We start from the raw sequence: 8,970 nt of genomic DNA, 5'->3' as shown, positions 1-8,970 counted from the left end.
CATCTGGAATACCTGGAAGAGACAAGGAAATTAGGCAGATATTTTGCAGAATCCTTCTGGCTGCAGGAGTTTGTGCTGAGATATTGCTGGAAGTGGTTCCCTTATCCAGGCAGAGCAAAAGCTCTTTTGTATCTTTTTGTTCTTCCCTCAGGTCCCAGATTTAGGGATGCAATTGGATAAGATGCTTTGGGTGGAATCTGATGAATAGGATTTAGAAATGGATGGAACAACTCCCTTTTCTGCCGTTGTCCTGCTCTGTGTGGCAGCACCTCAGCCTAGCACCTCTTTCCTGTGTGTAAAATGACTCACTCATGCACTGCACTCTTACCAGCCACCCCTGCAAAAAAAAATCCTTCTGTTTTATTGCCTAAAAACGCTTCAGTGATTGGTTGGAAAGCAACTTGTTGCCTGACTTGAAGGAAATTGCTGTTTCTATATCCATAAAGAGAGAGCCAGCCAGAAACAGAGGTTGTATTTACACTGAACTCCGAGAAAACAGGTGATTTAATTCCAGCTTGCCACCTAAAATGCCTTTTCCTCAGATGTTGCCCACAGAACGTGTGTTCTGCTATTACTCCTAAGCCCTTGAAGTGCTGAGCTGTGCTCCCCTGCAAGTACGGAGCTGCCTCTGTCTGAGCAATTTTCTTCTTATCACCCACCCAAGGGTGGGGCGTGCTTGGTTTTCCTGGCTGCCGTCCCCCTGAGGGGCCTCATCCCGTGGGCATGCTTGGATCACACTCTTACAGGCAGGACTGTGCTTCCCAGAGGATATTTATGGCTGATTTCTCTCAAAAATGGAGCTGGGAGAGGCAATCCTGCATCCTTTGTAATTAAACTTGTAAGAGTGATGTGGTACCTAAGGTTTTAGGTGAGGCCACAGCCCTTCAGTTCAACCTGTCCCTCAGGAAATTGCTCATCTCCTCCATGGATTGTGGCAGGTTGGCATCAAAATATTAATTCTTTCACTGTGCTTCAAGTCTTCTTAACTGGTGAGGGGTGAGGATGTCCCTCAGTTAAACTCTTGGCCTCTCAAGGGTATTTTTCTATTTTCTCAGGAAAATATAAATGCATCTTTCACATGTCCTCTTATTGTTGGTGATAGATGAGGAAAAATCAAGTGAAATAATCAGAAATCAAGTGAAATAATCTTTACTGATTTGTCTGATCACTAAACTCAATCTAGACTGAAAAAAATCGTTTTTCCCTGAAGGATCTACATTCCCTCTTGGAAGTAACACCTGAAAACACATATAAAGAGATGTAAAAATACATATTTTAGGGATGGTTTAGGTTCTGGAAATGGTCTAGAACTCTCTCTATTGACTGTTCTGTCCTTACTGAAATTTACCACTCAAGTCATATTTAGCCTATCTGTGTCTTTTATCTGCAGGGTGGTTATGCTCAGAAGAGTAAATATGTTTATATTTGAGATTTTGATTTTGTGGGGTTTTTTTTCCATTCTAAAAAAAACCAAACCAACCCATGCTCAGCCACCCATGCTATCTTTTTGTGCCAATTAATCTAGTTTATTGATTGAAGGTGTTGACACAAAGGTGCCCACTGGAGCTGTTATTCCAATCTATGATGGGTTAGGAGAGATTCAGTTTAAATGTATTCATGAAATAAAAACAAAGGCAATTTTTAAAAATCCCTTGCGTTGTGGGGGTTTTAATAGTATGTGACACCTGAAAAAATCCAGCAGGAACATCCAGAATCCAGCCCTGTGAGGAGACCATTGAGCAAGAACAAGCTAATTATGCAAATGAAGCCCATGTTCCCTGCAAGAACTGCTGCACACAGCGATCTGCATGCCCTTCATTTTCACTCTGACTCATAATTCCACTTTAGGGAGCAGAACTGTGCACACTGCTTGGATCCCAGTCTGTGAAGGGCTGGGGTTTGCTTACGTGGGCTTTTCGACTCGTTTACAACCTGTTGGATCAGTGTCAGCTTCCATTCATGGTCTGTGGGGTTTCCAGAGCAACAAACAGGCAGGAGAGGGCAAAAGAGAGACCACATCAGATCAGAGCCTTATTGCAGTGCCCAAAAGTGGATGCCTGAAGAAGGAAATAAACCCAGCTTCAACAGGGTTTATTTTGTTATCCTACATGCACTGAATCCACAGGGACTTACCCCATGTGGGAAGAGGCAGCTCTGACCACAGTGATTTAAAGGGTGGCTCTTCTGAGGAATTACTCATTTCACTCCCAGTGATTTGTTAGGACCTTTGGAATTGCATCCTCATGCCAGAGGTCCCAAATATTCATCTAACCTTCTTCTGTTCCTCTGGAATGATGAAATAGCCTAAAACTCTTTGACCTGTTGCAATAGTGGATTTACCAGGCTGCGCCTCCTCATGAAGTTGAAAGAGGATTTGTCTTTATTTTTTATTTTTGCCTTTATTTTCTTGTGGAAGTGGGTGTTAGATCTACACTCACCACCACAACAACAAAAAAAACCCAAACAAAAACCTCTAAACCAAACCCAAAACCCACATAAAAAAATACATATTAAAACATCTATGCCATAAAAAAAATTACGTCAAACTAAGATTCCTGTTATGTCAGGGAGAGAGGAGCCAATCAGTTTTGGAATGTTCTGCCTGAGCTTTTTCTCAGGGAAGTAGATGGGATACAAATTCCAGCTGGGATTTCTGATGCCTGTTTCAACACCCCATTGTGAAGCTCCGATTTGCTGAATCAGAAATCTATCAGCTGTGCACAGCAATGAGCAAAGCAAAGCAGGCAGGGACTACCCAGCAAAATGCTCATTATAGTTATTTAAATATCAGCTGTGGGATGTGAGCTAAAAGCTTGATATTGCAGCACACAAAATTTGCTCAATGCAAGTGGTGGTGATGTAAGATTTTTAACCCTAGGATTGAAGTTGCAGGCTGTGGGTGTGTGAAAATGAAAGAGATGCTCTCAGGGTAGTTTTAAATGCCCTTTTATTAACTCACTTCTCCTTTTTATTGCTCCTACCAACTCTTAAATGAAAATATCCCTTGAGTAAGAAGGTGATACATGCTGACAGCCAGTGAAGTGAGGGAGAACAGCCAATGTGACTGTCCACCTGACAGTCCTGAATTCTGTGGTCTCTGGAACGAGCCGAAATCCAGCAGTGCCCAAAACGGTGGTAGAAAAAGCACTGAGGGAACTTTTCCCTGACTCAAGTAAGGTGGGTTTGGAACTATCATTTACAGTTTGAACATCTCTCTGAAATGTCTCCCCTCCAATGAAAAATCTCAACTCCTTTTTGTCCCTTTAAAATTTAACTCCATGCATCAGGGCCCTGAGCTCTTAATTTTGACTCCTTGTATTTAAAAATAATTGATGATGAAAGGCCCTGTGTTATATCTTTAACCAACATCCCCTTTTTTTCAGTATAAACTCTTAATTTGTATCCTTGCTACACTCCCCACTCCAAAATCTGAATATCTCTGGATAACTTCACTGCCTGTGTGAATTATCTTGCCACCTCCATCTCTCCCTAATAACACCTTGGGAAGGGATCTGCCTTTGGGCTACTCTCTCCAGTTTTGTTATTCCTGGGATTCTGCCACTATTCCCCCCCTAAGCTGGTTTGAAATAAATATTGGGGGGATATCCAGAGGAATGCCTGGATTTAGGCAGCTGGGCTAAATAAAATCTGCTGGTATTTCCTACCACAAGTACACCCAGTGTCTTAAGAGAGCAGAGGAGGAGAGATCCCAGCTAATGTCCTGCAAATTTGTTGACAGTATGCCAAGATAACAGATGTAATGCCAACAAATCCAAGCAGCTGGCTTTTCCAGGGAGCTGCACAAGATCCCAGTTCCCTATCCTTGTATTCCTTGTATTATGGTGCCTTTTGGGCCTTCATCAGCACCAACTGCAGTCCTCTTATGTTGCCAGGGCCTCACCACCCTCACAGGGAAGAATTTCTTCCCATTATCCAATCCAAGCCCACCCTCTGGCAGTTTAAAGCCACTCCCCAGTGTCCCAGGAAATAAAAACCTTCAATTTTTCTCTTAATGAAAACATGACTTCAGAAAACATCTGTGGAATATAATTTCCTTTGCTGCTGCTGCTGCTTCAGCGCTGCAATCCCTGTGGAACAGAAGATTCCTGGAAAAGGAATTCTCTCTTGACTAACACACTCTTAAATATGACCTCAGATATTAAAAGTGAGTTTGAGGCATCACTGCCTCGTTCATGCAGTGTTTTATTGCCTGTTGTCACCCTTCAGTTGCATGAACCAGGGTGTGCCTGGTGTCTTCTTGTCTGAATCTGTTGACAGCAAGATAATCCCTCTTGTCTCTGCAAAGAAACCCTCTTAACAGGTTTCCCACTGGGAGAGCTGGGACCTGGCAAGCCCAGAGCTCATCTTCGAGCTCAGCTTGGCCTCTGGTTCACTGCTTGATACTTTTAGCATCATTCCCACCTGGAACTGGGAGTAAACCTTGCCTGCTCCAGGTGCTCCAGTGCTTACTAAAGCTGAATTTTGGCCGTGGCCATGTGCTCCCCCCCGTTGGTAAATGCATCCAGGTGACCCTGGAATACATGCCAGGATTACACTTTACATTTTCTAAACCCAAAATGTGAAATCACCTGATTTTGGAGTAATCGTCATAATCCTCAGCTACTGGGGGTATTTCACCTCAGTTCATAAGGGGAGTCAGAACTTCCCCTTAAGATTTGAAATCAAATAAAAACTTCTTAAAATTTTATTTCTCAGGTGATTTCAAAGGAGTGTTTGACTGAATGTGGATCTGGAGACAACCACTGTGTTTTTCTCCACTCCCTAGGAAGAAATAGCTGAGTTTGTAGTTGATTGACATTGGGACAGCTAAAGAGAGGAAGGATCAGCTGGAGGGGTTCTCAAGGAGAAAACCGGGAAAAGATGAGGAAAAATTATCCAAGTCTGCCTCCCTGTGGCAGCGTCTCGCTGTTGCACCTGGAAATGGGCCAGTTTTTCCCTTTTCCTTGGACAAATTCCTCCCTGGAACAGCTGCTGTGAGTAAGACAGAAATGTTATCCAAATCACAGTAACAAATGACAATATAACAGTATATAAAAAAACCCAATATAACTAAATAACAATAGAAAAAAACCTTAAATATCTTTCTTCTGGGTTACATTTGTATTAGGTGTATTTGAAAATGAAAAAGTGGTGTAGTTGTAACAATTAATTTATAGCAGCTTTGAAGCTGGAGCTATTCAACCAAAGCTCTTCCCTGGGGGTAAAAGAACCCAAATTATCTCCAGACAAAAAATCCAACTTGCAAGTAGCTCATAAAAGAGAGAAAAAAATGGCATGAAAACTCTAACTTTTTTGTGGCTTAATTTGAAATAATGGTGTATTTGGAAGCCAGGACCACACAGGACTTAAAGTTCACAAATTTCATCCCAAACCTGTATATTTTAGAGAAGACATTCCATCTCCTGAACAAGAAGGATCATTGTCCACGTGGAATTTCACAGTGTGAGAATTGGCTCACCTGTTTTGCCACCAAATCGTGAGGGTTTATTCACAAAATAGAGGCCTTGTCAGCCTGCAAGCCACAACAAGGAGGTCCGGCCTCTCGCCTCACGTTTAGTGCTGCCTTTCCATGCCATGGGGAGAAAGGAGCCAACAACAGGCCTGCTCCTCATCACCTGCCTTTTGGGCACAGCTTTGGATGCTGGGAGGGGTTTGCCAGCATCCAGGAGGGCAAATGTCACCTTTGAGGTGATTTTCTACCACAGAAGGTGTTTGCTACCAGTTTTTGGCGCCTCATTTTCTGAGGGGAAAGACTCGCAGTTTGGATGACAGGTCAGAGTCCTTGAGTTCCCTTCTCCTCCAAAACCTCTTCTCCAAGGAATGGAGCACAGGAATAGCTCCATGGCCCCTCATATCAGTAGCCTTTTCTTTCAATCCATCTTATAAAAAATGGAAGGGGATGTGGTATTTCCATTGCTTGCTCCGTGTAGTATCCTGTGAGAGACCAGCAGTGGCTGGGCCTGACTCAGCCTTGGATGGTTAAACTCATTCCTTTGCTTCCCTCTGCAGCTCCCAAAGCCCTGTTATGCCTCTTCCAACAGGAAATTTAATTGCATTGTGTCCCTGGTATAATCCCTAAAGCTGCAAATTAATTACTGGGCCTGTCATTCCAGGACACTGGGAGATCCCACTGTGGTGAGGGAATTATTTCCAGATCCACGTCCCCCTGGGATAATCCCAGCTGCTGTCAAGCTTTCTGTTCCATGCCCAAAGGACAGCACTTGGAGTGTGTGGTGTGTTTTGGTGCCTGGCACCTCCTCAGGTTTGCAATCTGTGAGCAATCAGGACATAAACAAGGAGTAGCTGCTCAGGACTATTATCCAATTAGTACCTCAGAAGTATCCCACAGGCACAGCCCAAAGCCTGTGTTTGTCTCGTCAAGGATTAGGAGTGATTCAGAGAAGTCAAATGCAGTACTGGCGCAATATCCACTAATATCCATCACACTGGGCTGGAGCAAAAGGATTTATAATGCAATTTCCCTCCAAGGATAACCCTCAAGCTGGCTCATGGAGCACCTAAAGAAGATACCATACTAGAAGAACAAAGCATTCCAACCAGTTAACCTATGGAATAGTAATCCATGAATCCAAACAAAGATCTAGGATCTGTCCCTTAATGGACTTGTCTCAGTTAGGATCCCTCAGCTCAAGGATGTAGAGCTGAGAGGAGACGGACTGCACATGAAAGTTCACCTTAAATCTACACCATTTGCCTGTTTTGTATTCTCACCACGCATTATAACTTCCCCAGCTATTTTTTCAGTCTTTGCTTCCTTCAGAAGCTGCTTTATCTGCCTCCGTTCTAACATTTCTTTTTATTTTAAGGATACCTTTTTTTCCCCGAAAACTTTTAACCTTCTGTTTTGCTTAGGTAGTTTTAAATGGTGCATACTCTGATAAACTCCTATGAACATTTACTCTTTGCTTGCTGACTCATGATTAGAAAAAGCTTAGGTAAAAAACAGCTGGGAATGGTTAACTGTACTTTTACCAATATTTCTTTCAATAATACAAGCTAGTTTTGATTGAAGAGCATAAAATAATATTCTAAAAAAACACAAGGGGACATTAAACAATCTGGTCAGCATTAATAATAACTAGTGATGGCAGGTTCTTAAGACTTTGAGCAATTGATTATCTACAGCAAGTAATTAGATTCTTGAGATAACTTATCTAATGGCACTGGAAAAGGATAATGATAAACTATTGCTGATCCATGGAAGCTCCGCAGGGACTGTGCAAGGAAATATTTAAATATTTGTTGTAATTTATGAATGTTTTTATTCTAATGACTGTTTGAAACCAGTCAAATCTCTCCACCGTGTGTTCCTCAACAATTTTAACCTTATAGATCCTTTAAATGTTTTTTGGAGAAGATAATTAAAGGTTCTGCCCGAAAAATGAGACATTTTGATTATAGGATACAGAAAACTTTGAGCTTAACTGCTGGTTTTGTCCCTGAGCAGGAGCAATGACGTATGAGCATCTCCTGCCCTATATGAAGATATTTATGACACAAAACCCTCTTAAAGGAGGCGCTGCAGTGCAACTTTCATTTATCTGTGCTTACCACAGATATTGGTTGATTAAATGATATTAATGATATAGCTCTTTGTACATTGGACACTACTATGAAAGAAAGATACCATATTTTTAGAGTTCCTAATCGATGTGTAAGAGGTTTCCAACAGGTATTGTTATTACACACATGCAATGGCACAGGTTTTGACTGTCTGAGTCGCAGCCTTTATTTTACAACACTGAAGCTGCGGCTCATAAACCCTGTGGTTTCCAGAGCGAGCTGCCCTTGTACACCCGGGGCTGTGATGTTGGTGTGTCCTGTGCCTATGTCCCTGTAGTGGACTGACCCTGAGTTGATGGACAGTCTTTTAATGACGCTTCTCACGATTTATACACATTTAAACCGCACGGAAAGGCGGGAATTGCCTTCCGTCCGAGCGGAAAGCTGAGGGGCTCCGAGCCTCCGGGGCCCGCCGGGCCGGGGCCCCTTCCCCCTTCCCCTTTTCCCAACACCGCGGCACGGACCCTGTGTCACTGCTGGGGGGGAACTGTCCCAGAGCCGCAGGCAGCTAAAGCCAGCCATGGACTGCCACACAGCTAAACCCATCCGGCGCGGCTCCCTGGGACCGGCGGGTCCCTCTCCTCGCCACACGCAGAGCCAGCGGGAGCCGGCGGAGCCTCCTGTCTGCAGCCAGCACACTTCGTGCTGAACTGAAGAGGACACCACACAGCCAGCAGCACAAAGGGAGCGAGGCTTTCTCTACCATAAAGCCTGAACAAGAACACTCTTCAACGTGGCGGCTTCGGAGTCAGAGAGAAGAGAAAGCGAGTCCTGTGGGACGGGGCTGGAAATGGCGACGGGAGAAAAGAGGGCGGTGCCGCGATTCTGGCGCGGAGCTTAAAAAAACTTCTTGCATGCCGTGGTAAGAAACTGTAATATCACAAACTGTTTGTCTCTTTAATCCATTTGAAGTACATGGGGGGATGAGAAATTCACGTGTGGCCCGTGAAAATTGTGAAGAGTGCCTATGCCAGGCTATATAGGAGCAGCGAGAGGCTTTTTAGAGACTTGTGGCGAAGAAAGCCTTTGTGTTCAGGCCAAAATAACTCCATCCTTAAAAAGATTAATAACCCCATGTGGTGGGCCATGTTTGGCAGTGTGAAGGAACTGTGAGATTTTTCATGGGAGAGATGTTTTGCACCACAGCAGATGGTTTCTTTCTGGGCGGGTCTGCTGTTGGTGGCACTTTGGGAGCCACGTGCAGCTGAAGAAAACCCTTTTTTTTTCCTTAAGCATAAGAAAGAGACTTATCAAGAACTGCAACACTGACTAAAATCCCGTGTTCTGTTACCCTTTGTGTGAGTTGGGAAAAAAGAGGAAAGTGGCTGGGAAGGGTGTTGCTTTAATTTCTTGTTATTTCTCTTT

The sequence above is a fragment of the Corvus cornix genome, chromosome 5, assembly GCF_000738735.6.
Source record: "Corvus cornix cornix isolate S_Up_H32 chromosome 5, ASM73873v5, whole genome shotgun sequence".
Taxonomy (NCBI): Eukaryota; Metazoa; Chordata; class Aves; order Passeriformes; family Corvidae; genus Corvus; species Corvus cornix.
This window is presented reverse-complemented; position numbering follows the sequence as displayed.